We start from the raw sequence: 19,827 nt of genomic DNA, 5'->3' as shown, positions 1-19,827 counted from the left end.
CAATTCTTCACATTTGTGTTCTTGCCTTCTCTTCTGGGTTTCTTCTGCATTCTTTAAATTCTTTAATGTGTGTCAGCTTGATACAGTTTTAGCATGCTTATGTTACTGACACCCCTTTTGGGAGCATTTCCTGATGGTTTACAGCATGCTGGAAGCCGCAAGAAAAGTTTGAATGACCATCTTGTTAAACTGAGATGTGTCAGTCTTATTTTTAAAAATGTTGTCAGCAATTTTAAAGTCCTCCCCAAAAAGAAAAAGAAAATTGACTACAGCACAGATCAGCATGTATCTTCGCAGTACATTTTTAATAGAGACCTCTACACTGAGACACCCTGCCTGACAAGCCAGTAATCTGAGTTATTTTATAGTAGTAAATCGTGCTCAGATGTTTAAGTAATTCAGCAAAAATACTGCCAAGACATCTTTTAGTGACTGTTATTTTTCTCTCTCTTTGCATTATTTTCATTGATATAGAGTGCACTGTGCCTTCAGCGTGTATCAGTGCTATGAGCTATATGGTTATATAGTCTATATGGTTATAATACAAAACCTTCAGTAAAAGTTCTTCAGTAACTTAAACTATACCTTTATCAGTACATAAAGCATAGCCGATATATCAGTAAGACTCTCAAGAAGTGGTCGGGTCTGAATTGTGGATTTACCGTGGACGTTAAGTTTGGCATTTCACTTCTGCTGTGTGAATTAAAACGCTTCACACAGGCCTTTATATTACATTCCATTTAATTGTACTACTGGTAAGGATTACAAATGTTGTGGATTGGGAAGGTCTTAGTATTTAACCGCCAACCACTTGCTTTCAGCAATCATTAGAAATGTATTAATGGCATACACATCTGTTTTGAGAAGAGTAATTAATATAAACAGCTTTTTGGTGAGTGGTTCTTAAACAGCCTATAAACAATGGGTTATTGCACTTTTCAAAGGCACATTTTTGGAAGCTGTCTGAGGGTTCAAATTACTTTTATTATTATTATTATTATTATTATTATTATTATTATTATTATAAAACATGCTACACATTGATTATTAATCTAGTGCTATCTGGTTGTTTCTCCCTATTGGTGTCACACTATGTGAGTGATTTGATCAGCATTTTTTTAAAACAACCTTTGACACATTTTCCACTCGCAATAATTGTCCATACCCTACTTCATAATGAAAAACACATGTTCCCAGTTTGTGCTGTAACAGTAATTTGCTCTATTACATCAACTGAAACATGACACTCTCATGGAGAAAGTGCATTTTATACATTGCTGTTTCTGTGACAAAACATCAGAGCAAATGGCCTGCTATGTACTATACAATATTTAAAGTAAAGTTGTCCTGTCTCTGATCCAATCACACATTGCAGAGTCCTAAACAAACTCAAATTCTAAATTAATATGTAATCAGTTTATTTTCCTTCTTCAGAAGGATTATGGACATGTGTTTGAGGTTACTGCATTTGTTTTTTACCTTTGTCTTATAAGTTAAGCAGATTTCAATGACAGCATACCTTGTAAACATTAATATATAAATACATATCTATAATTCTAAAAAGAAAAAACATTATAAAGAAACTTGCCAATGGTTCTGCTGGTTTAAATGTAATGTTTAAATTTCAATTTAACATGAACAGCACATACAACTTTGTTTTCATGGAACAATATGAGTATAACAACTGTCTGACAATTAATCTGCATCTGTGAATTTGGCTTCAAAATCCAAAGCTGCAATAACAAGAGTTAATATAACATCCTTGATTATGCTCTTTTCATAAAGCCTAGGAGAACAATTACAGAGGAAACCATCATTGCTTTCTTCAAGTGAACAAGACCTGATCTATATAACTAATAACACTTTACCTATGACAAAAAAAAACGTGTGATAACTCGCAGCTGCCCACCAGCTCAGCTCAGCTCATGAAGCCCTGACAGCAGCAATAAAGACCATTAGGCAGGGTTTCCTAACAACATCCTCTCAGAAATGCATTTCAGTCACATAATTGCTGGACTTTTTTGCTATTGGGCCTAATATTTCCAAAGTGTTCATCATGTTCCTAAGATGCCAAGATTATCTGATAACTTAATTTCCAAAATGCACAAAAGAGATATTACTCCAAAGTACTAGTATCCTTTGAACATATATCTAGACAATCACATAAATCCAGGGCTTTGTTTCCTGACATAAATAGGCTCAGGGGAGTATTTTCTTACAGTCTTGCCAAAAAAGTGACATATTCCCTTGACGCTAGACAATACAAACTTCTTGTGTCTTGAAGTTGCAAGTGTTGGAACCAGGGAGTAAATCTGTAAATCTGACGAGTTCAAGTCGTGCCTGGCTTGATAAGAGATTTGTAGGATTTAGCGTGTTTACTTATGACTTCTTCAAACCAAAATAGATTGTCATCTTATGGAGTTCTTAATTTAACTTGTAAACAATTCGACAATCAGTTTGCCATGAATCCCATCTTCAGTTTCAAGTATTCTTTAATCAAGCTTTATTCATAGTCAAAAAAGAAACCCATGGACCATATTAGAACTGAAAATAAATGCAACCTCTCCCATAGTTAGCAAAGGACACATTATAATGCAGTCACAAAGTAAATTGATGTTCATTGTCAGGGGGAGCCCTGATGCAAACAATTTGCAAATACACTGATTTCTCACAGGCATGTTCGTTTGCAAAAGTGTGTACCTGGCATCATGTGCAGACACGTAGGAGACGGCAGCATGGAGAGGAATGTCTGGATGAACAAATCATTGTTTATTTATGAAACTTCGTAATTACACGAAGAAGAAAGTGACTCCTGTTTTTGTTTCATGGCTTTGTTTGGCTGCTGTGTTACGAGATATTATTAAAATGGTCAAGTGCCAATCTACGTTAACTAATGACTCATGCTTCTATAGGGCTGGGAATGTGATGCTGTGTGTAAGTCTTCAGATGTATTTCAAAGGTAATGAAGAATAAGGAAGCAGTAACCCCCCTGTTCACCCCTGTTCCCCCACCACAAGTTTCATTTAGTTACATCAATTGTAAGATTCGATCTGCATAGCTAAGCAGACCATGTTTGGGGAATGTGTACATGCACCTGTCCCTACTAACTTCCCTACACACCTGGTCATATGAACTGCAAAAAACAAGTCTAAATAAGTGCACAGTCATATATTTCACTGTATTAATATGTGTACTTTAACATATACATATATGTGTGTGTGTGTGTGTGTGTAGTTAATGGCATGCAACTATTCAGAGCATCAAAAGACACTGTTGATACCAAACTCATTTATTATACCACTACTTAAATCTTTTAAGGAAATCTAGTATTTTTGTACGAAGAAAAAGTTGAAACATTGTTTTCGCATAAATTCTGAAAATAACAGCTTTTGGGAAAGTTTTCCAACCACCTGGGCAGCGATGCCAATTCAAAGACGTCTGCCAAATCTACGCCCTCTGGAGGATAATTAAATTTAGTGGTAAAGAAAGTGCATAGGTTACAGATTAAGGTCTTTAATACACAAAATATATGTGTGTGTGTGTGTGTGTGTGTGTGTGTATCTATATATATATATAATACCTGGATATTGTAGTCCAGACATAATTAAGCATAACTGCCTGATTATTTTTTATTGCGGTCATTAAATACGGTTCCCCTGGTTGGTGAGTTTTTATTCTAATGCAATTTTCTCAGTTGTTTTAAAATGCTTAATTAGATGCAGAAAACAAACATCACACATGAATGCATTACCTCAGTTTGGTAAATCAAAAGTTGTCTCTTTTAATGAGACTACTGAATATAAATTACATTTTTTTTAAAGTGTATATTGCATTCAAATGCCATGGTTTTATTTTTAAAAGTAGTCTATTGGGTCAACTGAACATGTATAACATTGACAAACAATACACATACAGTACATATACACATCAATCATGTTGAATGCCTTGTTGCACATAAAAAGTAATATTGCACTATTGTCTCATTTTCTGAAACTTCTTTTCGAAGTTTAATTGTCTCGAGCACTTTGAGATTCGGCATATAATGATGGCTATGTTTTCCACCCACTGTTCCTTAATCAGCATTAGAACATAGAACACATATTAGAAACAAAACGATTCTATTTTGCAACATTATGATCTGAGTTGTTTGTTACCTTCAATGTGTTGCCAGTTTTGCAATGGCCTGAATGATTGAATATGTGAAGTTATAAAAAAAAAAAAAAAAATTAGTTCAACTAGCTAATGAGTCTTTTGTTTTCCATTATCTTTACTCTGTACAGCATCTCTTCTATACTGTTGAAAACAAGGCAACTCTGTTATGGTGGAGAAAATAAATCAATCGAAGCAAAGTCAATTGAATCCTGTCTGTCAATTATAATGTCTCTCAATTTACGGTAACAGACCTTTCCTGGTAGCCTTCTTGCGTAAAGTGTAAGAAATGTCAGCCTCAGCTCAACATTTGCCAAACATGAAAATGCAGATCAAGAGGTGTCTGCATGAAGAACTGTAGCGTTTTATCCTTTGAGCACAGAGCACTTATATAAAAGGGAATAATCAGAGTGGAATAAAAGGTTCCTGGTTCCATTATCATTTACTGTAACCCACCTCATTCTAAAGGAAATACTCTAATGAAAATTGAAGTAAACAATTAGTTAAATCAAGTCGTTAACAACTCAAGCTGGAACAAGAACCAGACACATTCTGCCCTGAAGGCCGGGTTTGGGCAGCTCTGAGTTAGATATATATGCTGTGGTTCTCACTCTGCGTATTAAGATGATTTCAGACCATACTGTGGGATATTGCAATTAGCAGGAAGGCATATTATTGAATAAACTACCCACATATAGCGTCTTTCTGGAAGAATTCAGTCTGTGTGCAAGCTATTAGATGCTCCAGTGCTGGGGCTTCAAATTCCCAATTGTCAGGATCACAGAACGCAGGAATTCCATAGGGGTGTCTTTCAGTTCCTCATTGTAACTATATATTGTGGTTTTCATAGCCTCATTCTGAGCAACTCGGCGTACCTTTCTCTTTAGCTCTGCACTGACCTGGCACACACTGCCCCCTCCTACAACATATCGCAGAGCTGACAAGCTCCCATGTTTTGTAACCTGAGACTCTGAAAAGTTATACAGCTGTTCAGATTTTCTACCGAGTCTGCCACAACAATGATATCATGGAACAAAGCTGGAATGTAATCAAAATGTGTTAGTTAACTATATTTTTACCACTGTTCAAATAGAGAGCACCACACAAGGTAGAGGGTGTGTTCACTTCTTAGGTAATACCAATGCTTAAATATCTAATTTAGATATAAATATCCAAAAAGGTAGAAAATTAAGTTACTGTGTGGAAATTATAGCAAAACAATGGTCTAAAAAACAAATACAAAGATTTGAGATGTGAAATAATGTTCACTTAATTCAAAAGAGAATCCACAATTACTATAACTACAAATATGAGTATTAATTAAATAACATTAGTAAGTAATTAATAATTATCACCATGAAGATAAAACTGTGCTTAATTCAAGTGTTAATAATTACATTATACAGCTTCTAATAAGATACAACACATCTTCAATGATCCACAAAAAAGTTAAAACATGAAAAAGAAAAGCTGCTTTACATATGTTAACTTAGTAATTAAAAATGATATTACATATCAATAACTCATGTTCTACCTATAATTATCATTATCATCATTATTTGTCATCACAATAGGTTGAGCCTTGAGAGGGTTACCAATCATACCCTCTGTTCACATCTAACCCCACACACAGCAGAAATTAACTTACGTTTGGGAAGTTTGCTTTCACTGAAGACTGTTTTATATAAAACTGGAATGTTTTATATAGAATATGAGTTTTAAAAAACTGCTGTCAGACCAACTTTAATTTAATTTACAAGCACACACTTCTGCTGTGGTAAACCAGGCAAATAGCACTGCGATTAATGCATAATAAATCTTGTATACAGCTCTAGTTTAGTTCATTAATGTATTTATTTGTTGGAAATTGAGGTCCCTGTAGTCACATTAATGTATTACTGGATACACCCTTTCTGAACTGCCAGGATGCTTTCTGTCCTTTTTTCCCTCTCCCCCCAAAGCCATCTGTACTCTTTTCTCCCGCAGCCCGGGCATGCTGCACAGCCCAACACATGCTGTACTGTATTCAAGCCTCGGTTCCTACCTGTATAGGGCAGTCTGTGGGTCTTCTTATCAAGAGCTGCAGTGTTGCCGGATCCCAGCTTATAACAAAATGTGCTTCAGCCACTGTGGTCCCTGCAAAAACAAATCCGATTACATAAATACAGTTATTAGGAGGCTCACATTACGTTTTGACAAGAAAATTAACAGCCCGTGTGCAACTATTCTCACCATAAAAGGGAGGGTTGCGGGGTGTCTGCCAGTCTGTGCAGAGGCTGCTGTCAGTGCTCGAGCAAGCAGCGCTCTAAATCCAGCAATGATTAAACAACCAATTAGTACCGTGCAGGTCTTTTTTTTTTCTTTAACAGGTCTCTAATACCCTGCACAACGTGGGGCAGGTCTGATGAGATTTGTTTATGCCTGTATTTATTTACTTACTGAAATACGTTTGATTGCAATTGCTTCTTCCTGGGAGACCCATGTAAATGAACTGATCTGAATTGCTCAGACATTAGCATAGATTGCTCAATACTCTCCCTAGGCAAAGATTCCCTGAAACCTTCTCTGTTGTCTTCGGGGTTAGCAGATGTTACACCAGCCCTTGAAGAAATACAATGAAAAGGTAATAATTTCCAAGCCCACTAGACCACTTTTTTTTGGTACATTATCTTATGAAAAGGGAATAATCTTGGAACAAAATGTACTATTCCATTTTCTCTGGGTCTGCTCACTGTGTGAAGACATTACACTAATGATATATACAAATACCCAAAATACACTTGCTTATAAATACAGTAAAACCTGTATAGCAGCCAACTTTAATAATCCATGGGAACTAAATAATAAAATACCCCTTTTTGGTATATGTCCACTGGCATCTGCTTAAAAGGCAGCTTCCAGTTTCCCTTTCCGAAGAGCTCTACCAATGTCCAGTTATTTCTGCCCTGTGCCTTGATGTGTTAAAGTTGTATTATCATCTATGTGAAAGTCTATTGTTTATATTCCTTTGACAAACCTAAATACCAGGTGATATTCCTCTTCAAATGTGAGTTTACAAAGGAGACTTAGGGAAGAATTATACTGGGATTAAACAGGCAATCGTCTTTCCAAAAGCATTTGTGAGGTGTTTGAGCTTAAGATGGTACACGTTTCATGGTGTTACTAGTGTCAGCTGTTTCAACCCACATTAACAAAACATTGAAAAGCCAATATCGACGGCAGGTTTTTATTCCCATACATCTGTACATGTTTTTCTGGTATGTTTATCATGGGATTCATGTTTAAATTATGATATTCACAAAAGGCCTATTGGAAACACTGAGGTGTTTTATTATAATTTTTAATTATACCTTTTTTTTTATTTTACTATGGCTTGAAGCATGTGAAGGTTTGGAAAGGGATTAGAAAGCAAGTATGAGCAGATCTCTCGCAAAGTTTTATGTGAGACAGCGCTGAAGTATAGGTTACCACACTCCAATTATGGCTAAATATTTTCACTGTCACTATTTTTCTTTGTGCGAACAACCAATACGTGTGTGTGCGATTGCCAAAGTCTACTTTATTATTATTATTATTATTATTATTATTATTATTATTTAAAAAAACATTAAGTCACCAAGCGCTTTGTCTTCTATCAGACGGACAGACTTTCTGTAAACAACTTTGTGGTTTTATGTGTTAGTCACTTTTACTTTCCATTGTTTGTTCCCCCCCCTTCATTTTTAAGTGTATACATGAACATTCCAAAATCACACAGTTTTTAACACAAGAAAGATTCTAATAAACCCTTTTGTGAAGTGGATTATGCTTTGCTCTTGCAATGTTTATCTCCTGTTGGAACATAAATAAACATCTAGTCACAACAGATGCATAATGTTCTGTAAAGAATGCAGAGATATGCTGATCCCTTGTCATGTTTGGTACTATATATTTCACATATTAGCAAGTTATGTTTTAATTAGGGGGTTTCCTTTTGCATACCATGACATTGCTTATGGCTGGTAACAACTAGCCTAACGAGTTGTTTATGTTGCACGTCGCTCTGAGTGCTAACTGCAGTGAATATATTAAAGACACACAGCTGGAGTAGCCATTTTTACATGTCCCCAATGTTTTCACCTTAGCGTCTCAGTCACTGGGTGAGCTGTGCAAATTAGCTAAACAGGTTATATGTTCGTAAAGCTTTTAAGGATAAATTATTGCCCTGTCAAAATAATGTGGATTAAAAAAAAACATCATTAATGAATCAGTGAGAAAACATTACAATAGCTCTGAGCTTAGGTCTGGTTTAAAGTAGCGGGATAATTAGGAATTCCAGCCTCAAGTGAAATGCATTGTTAATGAAGTTCAGCCCTTGTCCTCCATTTACTATGGATACCAGTAAACATCAGCAGATGCCAATGCGATATGTGTTGATGCCTCAAACACACAACACATAAGCTATTCATTTCTCTTGGGCACTTACTGTAGTAATGAACTATACAGAAGTGTCTTATGTAATTAATAACAATCATAATATATTACAGTACACTTTATATGGATTTATGTTGCAGCTTTCTATCAGTTGTGCTGTAGGATGGTTAGTACTTGATTAATATGTTTGAGTAGAATAAGATTGGATCAAACTAGACCAGATGGGCTGGTAAGGAAAGAGGAGACAGCAGCTGTATCTCATGTCTCAGAAAAGTGTACAGGGCAGCTGCAATACTGGATAAAGATCCAAAATTAAATGTTTGTTTTGCTTTTTTTGTGAAAAATAAACCAATATCATAGTTATATCCACATGATGGGTTTATGTACAGACCAGTCCAGTTCTGCCAAAATGTTCTGGTTATTTGACGAGGGAATATTCCATTGAGGAATGTGTTGAATAAGGAGACTACCTGACCGAATTCTTGTCATACTGTGTACACAGCGACACCAAGTCACTGCCATCAGCAAAAAAACAAAAAACACCCACAGCAGCCCAATGTTAAGAAATCTGAGTAGCTGAACCTGGATTTAAGTACAAAAAGAAGTAGGTCAAGCTTTAATCAAGGCAAGTCATTTGAGCCTTTGATCTTCCAGGAGTAACCTTAACATTTTTCAGACACAGTGAATGTTTACTCTTAGCCAATGCTCCTGATTGTCTGTGCAGCATTACATTCATATTAAAAATGTGTTATGTGAAATGGTTCATGAATGTTTTCTTATGTTTGTTATGAATTCAATAACAAAACCTTAATTACACACCCTAAAGGCCCTAATGGCATTACCAAAGGCCAGTTAAAATGCATTAAAATACAGTGCTTTGCTGATTTTCTCATGAAATGTCTTTAGGTTATAGTTTGTTTGTTTGTTTGTTCTTCAGGGAAGTATTAGGAGAGACAAATTAATCTACTCAAATTAATACATTTTTAAAGGGGATGTCAGATATGAAATCAACACTGATTTGTCATATGCAAAGTTAACATCTTACAGTACATTAAGCTGCTTACTATCAAACAACTGTACATAGCTGGTTTGGTAACTGACACAAATTTCTTATACTGAAAGTTTAAACAACACTGCTTTTGCAAACGTTCTATATTTTCTTTTGATGCAGTGAGGAAAATAGCTGAGAGAAAAGTTCTGCAACAGAGCATTAGGCATACAAATATCCATCCTCTTGTCAGCCAGTGTTTGTGTACGTGGATACAGTCGTCAGGCAGGGGTGGAGCGAATTCTCATCAAGAATAATGCACCGGCAGTGAGAGCTCTTGACCCCAATCAGTTGATGGTACAGCCTGGATTCAAAACAACAGCTTCTAGGCTAAAGAATTCACCTTGCACTGAAAATGCAGATCTTACCCGATGTCGCCACATTCATATTTTCAAATAATGTAACTGTACTTCTGTGCTCGGAAAATAGTAACAGTGTAAAACGCAAGCAGAAAATCACATTTTGAAATGTTAGTAGTAGTAAAACACTAAAACAATCTTCATATTGCCTCGAATGTACCAGTAACAACACTTTCAGCAAACCTTTAAATCAGACCACCTTTTAAGGCTGCTTTTCACATAGCTGAAGTATACACAAAGCCATTGTTCCACAGTTCTTGACTTTATTTAGCCTGGAAAACATCTGTCTGTGTCACAGAGAAGTGCTACGTGCACTTGGCTGGCACTGGCTCAACAGCATCCTTAAAATCAACAGAACAGACATGTCTGACATCTCATGCAACACTTAAACAGCAAAATAACTCTTCAACAAATACTGACTAACTGGACAAGTTACAGACTTTCCCTGCAGACTTTAAGGATTCAGTCCTAACACTTGGCTCAGAAAGTATATCAAGGCGTTTACACACTCCCCCATTTACAGCTCTATGCTTCTGTATCAGATTAGTTCTACTAAATAAAGTGGGATTTGGGGTACAGATTTTGTACCACTGACTTCTGCTTTATGATGCCGGCAATCTGGGTTGGATATTTGAATTATGTGACACGTCCTATTAAAACTGTCAGTTAGTATTGCTGTTATGCAGTTCTTCATTTGCTTTGGATGACCAGAGAAATGTCATGCAGCCATTAGCGTACAGTGAGTTGAAATGAAAATTAAATAGAATTTGAAATGGACAAATTGTTCTCTACAAGCAGTGAAACTAAAAATACAGGACAATTGCATTGTGTAAAGGATATCAGGATAGAGGAAGTCATTAATGTCTTCTCTCTTCCGCAATGGCAACTTCAAAGACACTGCAGTGAAAGCTACAATTTGTCTCATCCAATTCATTGGAAGTATTATTAAAGCAGATTTTCCCCTTTCCATAAGATGCAGAATACAAAACTCTCCTTGTTTAAAATAAAAGGCTGTCTTATTTGTAACACTGCACTTAAAGGGTCTTAACTGCCCCTCACACAGCCCATGTTAATAACAGTACAATTTATTAAGTAGGAAACAATAAAACATATAAATAATATGAAACTATTAAAACTAAACAAAATATGAAACACTATATTAACCTTGAACTGAATTACATCTGAAAATATCTGCTGGTTAGAATACCTTGAAATATACGTGCTACGTTCCTGGGGATTAAAAATAAATAAATGGAATATTTCATAAGGGCAAACAGAAGTGCCCTGCTTTCTCTACCAGATCTCGACCACTGCCAAGAGCCTCTCTTTGGCTTCTCCCGACTGTATTTCTTCCTCACTGACTTAGAAAAAACCTCTGTATGGTTTGAGGTGTAATCTGTCATGCCACAATTTGTGATGTATTGAATTTTCAAAAGGTAAGGAGTCTAATATTAGATTTAATATTTAATAAGTCAAAATTAGATCAGTAAGATTGTACAGCTGAACTACTAAAACAATGTTTCCATAGTAACAAAAAGCAGGTAAGTTAGCCAGTGAGAGAGTAGGTGCGATAAAAAGCAGCACAGTGAATGGCTCCATTTAACAATTTGGTTGCCATTTTTGAAAAATGTTCAGTCATTTTAAATCAATCCTGATATCTATCGCTTAGGAAATAAAGCACCGGATGATACATTGTATCGCAACCGTCTCCTAAAATCTACTTATAGCTTAATTTCAAGCATTCAATCTATTTCTAAACCAAGATAAATGTTTCACCTATTCAATCTGCAGGAGTATACTAATAAGTGTAGATCTTCAGTTTTTTTCACATAAAGCAAACTGCTGTATTTAGCTTTTTCAAATAAACATTGGTCCATTTTGTAAACTTATTCTGTTATATGGAGCAGGGTTTTTGGTAGCTTTGATTATTCAAATGCATGTCCAAATAACCCTTAGATAACCCTTGATACAATACGTTAGCTTAAGAATATGATCTATAAACAATTATAACTTAGATGTAATAAAAATGAAGGTAAATATAAACCTGCACCAAGCTGATGCACTGCTAGTCCTTTTACTATAAAAACATAAAAACAGATGCTGGGCCATGTGAGTTACACTCTTTTCCCAGTAGAAAGTATGATAGGCATGACTAACCTGCTATGGAAAGATCTTACTATGACCTCTTCTCCATTCACTGTCCCTCAGGGAGACGGATGAAAACAGCCTTTGATTCAAGGGGGTCTCAGGCCATTCTGAACCTGACAGCCACCTCTTCGCATGTCAAACGCTCCAACAAGCAACATAATTTCAATTAACCAGATCCTGAAGAAGGATCGAAAGGCATCCATCTGATAGGCCTCCATGTAAATAATTACAAGGCATTGCTCGTTACTGGGTGACTCCTGGGTCAGGCTCTGGTTCACATTCCACCCATAATTAAAGCAAATTTTGACCAGAACATACACCGGTAACACAGCCCTACCTTATGTTCCTTACATGCACAAAGGGCATTAATCAGAATACGCATCACATTTATTTACAATTAGTATAGCACAGAGGGCACTGGGGATTCAGTGAAGGTTACATACCTCAACATTACTTCCCAGTACTCAGATATTTGTTGAATGAACTCAAAACATACACACAAACAAATACAAAATACATTTGGCAAAACAATATTCTCCTTAATCTCTTCTTAATCATATTATTTTATTGTTAACTGGTTATAATTTCATTAATATATAATGCACAATTAATCAAGGAATTGATTATTTGAGGATCAGGATTCAAAATTCTGTTTTAATTGAATTAAAATTAAATTGCTTAATTGAGAAACAAGGCCATATATTTGTGCAAACTTAGAAGGACAATAAGGTCTGGTGCTCACATCTCACATCTCTCATGTGTGCACATTTCACAATAAGTTGTGAAAAAAATAAAAAATAAACAGTGAAGATTGTACATTGCAATTGTTCATTGTAAATTTCAGCCTCTACTCCTACCAAAAAAACTTCCAGAATGATGTTCAGTCCCATATAAACAATCAGCCAATAAAGAGTTCATTAGTAAAAGTAAGTCAGAAAAAAAAGGAATCTATTCTTCGTTCTATTTTTCTGGCTTCGTCCAGATAAAAACTTTATCAAACAGAAATAATACTGATGTAAAAACCCTGAGGATGTAGGGTGAATAATATCTCAGGTAGAGGAATCTGCACAAATCAAGTCTGCACGCTTCAGACTTCCAGAGCATGCTGGGAGTGGGTCCTTGCCAAAAGAGGTAGAGCTGGAGGTATGTAATTTGACGCCTAAAAGCTGCTACTCCGATTCTTTGTTTATTTTATTTTACCCATTAACAGTCAGATTTTAAAATAAATTCTGAATTGTCATTGTTATTCTGCATATCCAAAGTGGTATTAAGAAATATTTTCATTGTGTCTGGTCACCCACTTCAAAACATGAATCCTACAAATGTGCCAGGATTTGACACAATCTGTCATCGGGGCCAATCACACACTTTGTTTTTAGGCTGTCAAAACAAGTATCAAGGCAGTTTGGAGTATTCCCTTTGCAGCCAGGCTAGCAAAGCTGATCCACGTGTTTACTTTAGGCCAGGGCCCCTGGAGAAATTAGTTAAGAAGGAAATGCAAAACAAATGATTTCAGCGTAGCACTGCAGCTACTGGTGACGGAGAGTAAAAGTGAACAATCACAAAGTCAATAGTTAACAATTAGGAATCTAATTTTATTTACAGTGGAAAGACCGCATCGGATTAAAGATGAAAAGATTTGTGTTTAAAATGTAAAACATGCATTTAGCAACATAAGCAATTATATTGTGAATGAATTTAGGCAATGTCAAACAAGTTTTGTGCATAATATCCTAAAGACAAAAAAAGGATTGTATACTGAAGAGATGTCAAAGTACCTGAGGAATACATACATCTAGGGATTTGACAGTTCAATTTACATATCGATTTTATAGAAGACATCCAACAAATAACTCCACGATAAGTACCTTGATTTCACTCTTATTTTCTTTCACCCTTTCCAGTAGCTTTTCTGGTTAACAATCTGTGCTAATATGCTTAATCTGCTGATTGACACCTGATATGAAGTGCGCTGTGGAAGTTGATGTGGAAATCAGATATCATTAAATAGAAAAGTGTGTAAATGTGGAGAGAAACTATGATGGGTGTAGGCCACACTCAAAAGACGATTCAGTTTTGAACACTAGTTGTAATCAAGGCAGACAAAAGCTCATTGGAATAAATTAAAAATAATTAACTGAAGCGAAGGTGTTGAAATGAAGTAACTCAACACACATTCTAGGCCCAGTTCACTTTGTACTGCCAGACTTCCAGATAAGTGGACTCAATTCACTAGTATTGGATTTTTTCCATTTGCGATATCTGCCAGTACACCAGCACAATGTTGTCTCTGTGTGAAGAACTCTGGTGTGAAAATGAAAGCATTCAAGTCCTAGAACATCTTAACCCATTCCCACCTGTGATTATTTACAAATAAGGCTTTTGATCCTAAATAAACAAGTTCAAAGCCTCCTTGAAACAAGTGTCGACAGTGGAAGAATCAGTGCAGGATTTGTCAGCCTCTGAAGCGTAAACGAATTGCACAGTAAAACTGGCAAGAACAAAAACAACACAAAAAGAAGAAAAGAAAGAGTGTTGTGTTACTGGGCCCAGACAACATCGTACTCTCCCTTCTTAAGCATTTAACAGGTTAACCAGCAAAAACAAGCGCAGCTGAGGACTGCAGTGGGCTACAGTTCCTTTTTTCCTACAATAATTCTTTGAAAAGCTGAGGTGTAAAAATCCACGGTGCAGCACACTGACGTCAGGGCTCGTGCTGGGAAACAGAAAGTGCTCAGTGAATCTGCGGTCTGAGCCCTACTACACCAAACAAGCCACCACACTGGGATGTCTTTCTAAATCTGGACAGCCGGCCATGGGTGGAATGTTATTTCTGGATGGCTTACAGGTTTCCAAATACAAGACTTTGTTTTCATTCCAGCGCTGTTTACACAGGGGTTTTGCTGATTATAACTGGCAGGATGGTTTCGGAGGTCTTCACCCCTCACCCACCCCAGGTTTTTAAGTCGCCGGTCTGTTTTTTATTCATCAGGTTGCACAGCCACACCAATACCACTAAGCCGCAGAATGTGCAATTTTGTGCAAAACTCAAATCAAAATATAGGAATCTGCAATAAAACATGGAAATAAGGAATGATATACTATTAAATTACAGATTTATAACATGCTTCCATGAAAACTCCACATGACATATTAATCGTCAGTGTAATGAACTGTGAATTGTACTCAAACGCTGTTCAACGGTTGTCATTTCAGAATTATAGATCTCCAAAGTAGCATGAAACCAAATGTATAGATTCAATAGGTTTGAACTTCGGTAAAAAGGATGGATCAGATATATTTAAATATCCAACAAGAGCATGTTTATCAATGTTATAACTTTTGAATATTCTTAATAATTTCGAATTATGTCTCCTCATCCTCATCTTTTAACACAGTGAACCAAAGATGTAAACACTGTATTACTGTGAATCAGTGTCCTGCAAGTGGCTTTGAAATCCACCAGCTGATGCACATTTACATATTTATAAATCTCTAAGTACACAAGAACACCAGCTATTTAATCTTCCACAATGGATGATAAATTACAGATTGTATTTACATTTCTCTGGAAACGTGCCCACAAGACCATTACATGAGGGAACTTGTTTTAAACTTGAATAAGTTCCACTTGTTTTGTATTTCTTTTTATGGCTAATTTACTTTCCTTCTGCTGTCTGATCATCTCACAGATGTCCCTCTTTAAAAATAACATCATAGCAGTAGTCCTACTATTTCAACCAAGGACTAATCCGTTTTCTATTAGTACAAGAACAACCAATAAACCATTATTCTACACTGTTTTAGGCAAGGCATAGTGTGGCACATTCATTTTACAGAACAAAACTTGTGGCAAATTTGAACCCTTGGCAAGTTATTTTCGAACTTCCTGCCTACAAAATTCCCAGGCAGGCTTACATACTTTTAATTAATTGGACCTGATATTTTTAAAACTCGCAGCTCAACTACTCCACTTGTATGTAACATAATCAGAGATCTGGAAAACAGCTGTTCATACAGGCAGTACATTTACTGTATTATTTTATTTAAATGGGGTGTGTAAAGAGATCGTGATGGAATAATTTTGATTATACTGTAGACATATTTAGGATTCAGGATTATTTACCGTTGTCTTGCATGTGCCATTGTAAAATCTAATTTAAATCAGCACGTTGGCATTACTGGCCTTACTGTTGCAATGGAAAACATGCTTAATTGGAACTTGTACGTCATGCATTGCACCAGAATAAATAAATAAAAAGTTATATATTAGATTTTTTTATCACTTAGAATAATGACAAGGATAATTCCAGGACTGCCCTATAGTTTTAAGTACCAAATTACTTTACCTTGGATAAGATATTTGTCACATTTGCCAGATCCAAAGGAATATGAACATAATCAACCTAAGCAACGATTTAAAATAATTTTAATCTCAAAACACAGACTAGAAAAAAATTATAATGAGGCACATCTTTACATAAATGGTGGTGACTACTTGGGACAAATTACCAAGGCATGTTGTGGAAACTGATTAAATGAGCTTCCTCAAGGAATGGGCTGATGTGGTTTCTGAATCGATACCTTACTCTCAATCAAAGCGGGAGGACAGTCCACATCGATACCTCCCTTTGCTTATCTTATCTGGGATGCTGATAAATGCATGGAAGTATAAAATGTGCATTAAATACTATAGAGAGCATGACAGTGGGTTACAGACGGACATGTCTTAATGTTTAGGGCTGTGGATCTCAAGATTACATGTCATAAACGCTTCTTTAGATTTTTTTTTTATAATATTGAAACAAAAAATCACCCTGCTTCCTGCTACAAGAAATATGATAGGAGCTTTTTTGCCTTGCATACCCTTTCCTACAAACCCAGCAACATGTTTTTGTAATGCCTAATTTATAAATGCCTTATAATTCTCCATAAATTATTTCTGTCCATCAGTTTGGCTTTATTGCTTTGTAATATATTCCCCACTGGAGTCCAGCCCACTCTCTCACCTCATGTACACACACAAAGCTATATCTGATATGAGAGAAAGGGAAGTGTGATCTGAAGTAATGGAAATAAAAGCTTTGTTATAAATTATGCAGTTAACCAAACTAAAAACAGATTACCAAAAAGCAATGTGTAACAAAAAAAAAACATTAGTCTTTCAAAACCACTAGCATAAAATGCACAATTACATCAGCTTTAACTACTCTGTCTCATAACTACAAGAATGCTATGCCTCATTTACTAAACAAACAGTACAGTAATTTGCTTTTCTATGAAGGTTTAAATAAAAGAAGCCAATATACAGTATATACAAACATCTGTGTGGGGGGGGTTTCTTTCTTTTTTCTCTCTACATAACCAAGCACCTTAATGTGACCAATCACAATGGACGCGGAGATAGAGGAGACTGGGGACAGTGAATTTGAGGCAGGTGAAGTTATATTGCACCAAACAGGTAAACCCTGAAATCAATGAAACCTGGGGCAATCGATAGTGTCAACATTCCTAGGGCCACACATTTCAAAGGGGACACTTTAAAAATGTAACTGAAAACCAACTGAGGATAATGGAATAATCAATTTGAAATAATTACTTTCTCACAATTAGGGGAAGATAAAAGCATCAAGCACAGTGCATTCATCTCTTAAATATAGATACTGTTGCTCAGCCCAGCTAAAGCATCAAGGTTAGAAATTAAAATATAATCCTTGTTAATCCTTGGTTTCTATGAAGAGAGCAGAAGAACCTTGTAACTAAAGCTGTATTGGCAACACTTGCATGATCCAACAATGATAGTATCGAGTGCTCTAATCATCTAATTTATTGTCATTTCCTCGATTCAAAGAGGGGGACACTACATGGCTGCACAAACGGGAAGGTGTTAAACGAAGTTCTCGTCTCGGAGATTCCTCAGAGACAGGCTCATGTGCAGTTGTGACTCTTCTGATCTTGCTTCAACAAAATTATTACGGATTATATTACCATTATCCATTGTTAATGTTATAAATAGCAGTGGTGCTTAAACACTCAGTGGTCTCCTGGCAGTGCTAACAGAAAAGCCCTTAAATAGAAATGCAAGAGAAGCAACATCCATGATCAATGAAGCCCGAGTCAGAGCTTCCGCCACGTCCGGATCCTGGGACCGAGGGGTCTCCATTTCATCTCCCAACTTCAGAGGTTTGAACAAAAGAAGAAAAGGAGACAGTGCAGAGCTTCACTGGCACTTGCAGTGGTGATACAAGGTCCTACTTTAAAATAAGACAAAAAGTATCCATAAAAGAAGAATACGCTTGGGAACCCAGTCCCACAGACGCTTCTGTTTACTGGTGGAACAAAAACAAAGAAGGACAGTTGTGTGAACCTCAAAACATCGAGAAAGATCTGTATGACCAGTTGTTTTTCGTTTAAAAGAGTTACCCAAGTTGAAACATACATACTTTCCCTTGTTTTTGATGTTATAGGTCCAAACACATTTTCAGCCTAGGAATCACGATGCCAAATCAACTATCCTTTTTTCCACATAAAAAACACACCAACCTTTTGAAAAGTGCATTTCACAGATGACATACCTTGTGTGACTGCCAAGCTCAGCCAAGCAGGGATGCAGAATACTGTAAAATCTCAGTGAGAGGCAGTGGTGGTGAGCACGAAGATGCAAACACTGAACACTTTTCGGAGCTTGAACTTTATTACATCAGAAAACAATAAACCACAAATAACAGGAACAGATGCTCTTATTTATTGTCCGAATCACATCTGCTGAGTGTAAAAAGGGGAATTTTTATAGTTCCAGCCCCAACCCAATAGCAACAGCCTCCTGGGACCAAACCCCAAAATAAGTCTATCGGAAAACAATTAACATTTCATTACAATGAAATAATTCCATGCAAGGAGATGCATCGAGACTCGTGATTTGTTATTCTGCAATAAGACTTTGCTTTTGAAATAGTCTCTTTTCCAAAACCACCTTGTTTGTGTAGTGTCATTTGGAGTACCTTCCCTCTATCTATAGCTGCTTTCACACTAGACAGTCGAACCCAGGTTGAAAATTAAGCATTGTCATTTTCATCCTGAGACAAAACCCTGGAGCCGGGGTGAACTTATCCCTGCTAGAGACAAGGGTTGAGATTTCCAACCCGGGACGATGCGTTCACCTCGGGTTAAAAAACAATAGTGTGAAAACAGCTTGCTTCAGAGTGAGTGTGATTGCTTTTTACTTACTTGTAATGTATAGCTTGAATGTATTATTTTGTTTTGTACATAGTATACACAAAATGCCATTTTGCTACTTAAATTACAAAGAATGCAGGATTTGTGAAACAGTTGCACGTGACATCAGTAAAACTGTATATATATAAAAAAAGAACATTAGGTGATTCTAAAAGGGGTGTCTAACAAAACTTTCCATCACAATGTAGAATACTATTCAACATTATACAAAATCGATTCATAAAGATGTCTTCATGGGATACTAACAAGCTTCGTCATTTTGACGCAACTCAGACTTGGTGGATTTCAAATTTTTGTATCAGTCATATTATGGAAAATGATGACTTGATCTGTTAAGTCTTTTGTCATTCAAAACTCCTGCATAAAAATGCATTGTTACCTGTTCAGGAGTATTTTACGCACATTTTCCAAAAGGAGTATCTTTTAGAAATGGTGGTATTAAGACCTAACCTAAAGAAATATAGTAAGATACTT

General features: G+C 36.2%; 1 protein-coding gene across 1 annotated transcript in view; it reads right to left on the bottom strand.

The window, feature by feature from the left end:
• The window catches only part of LOC136755550 (bone morphogenetic protein receptor type-1B), a 121,228-nt gene that overhangs the window by 66,710 nt on the left and 34,691 nt on the right, over positions 1–19,827 (bottom strand). Inside the window, exon 3 of the mRNA XM_066712238.1 lies at positions 6,194–6,285. The gene's annotated coding sequence lies outside the window, so the exon portion shown is untranslated. The remainder of the gene's footprint in view (positions 1–6,193; positions 6,286–19,827) is intronic.

The sequence above is a fragment of the Amia ocellicauda genome, chromosome 8 (assembly GCF_036373705.1).
Source record: "Amia ocellicauda isolate fAmiCal2 chromosome 8, fAmiCal2.hap1, whole genome shotgun sequence".
Taxonomy (NCBI): Eukaryota; Metazoa; Chordata; class Actinopteri; order Amiiformes; family Amiidae; genus Amia; species Amia ocellicauda.
This window is presented reverse-complemented; position numbering and strand designations above follow the sequence as displayed.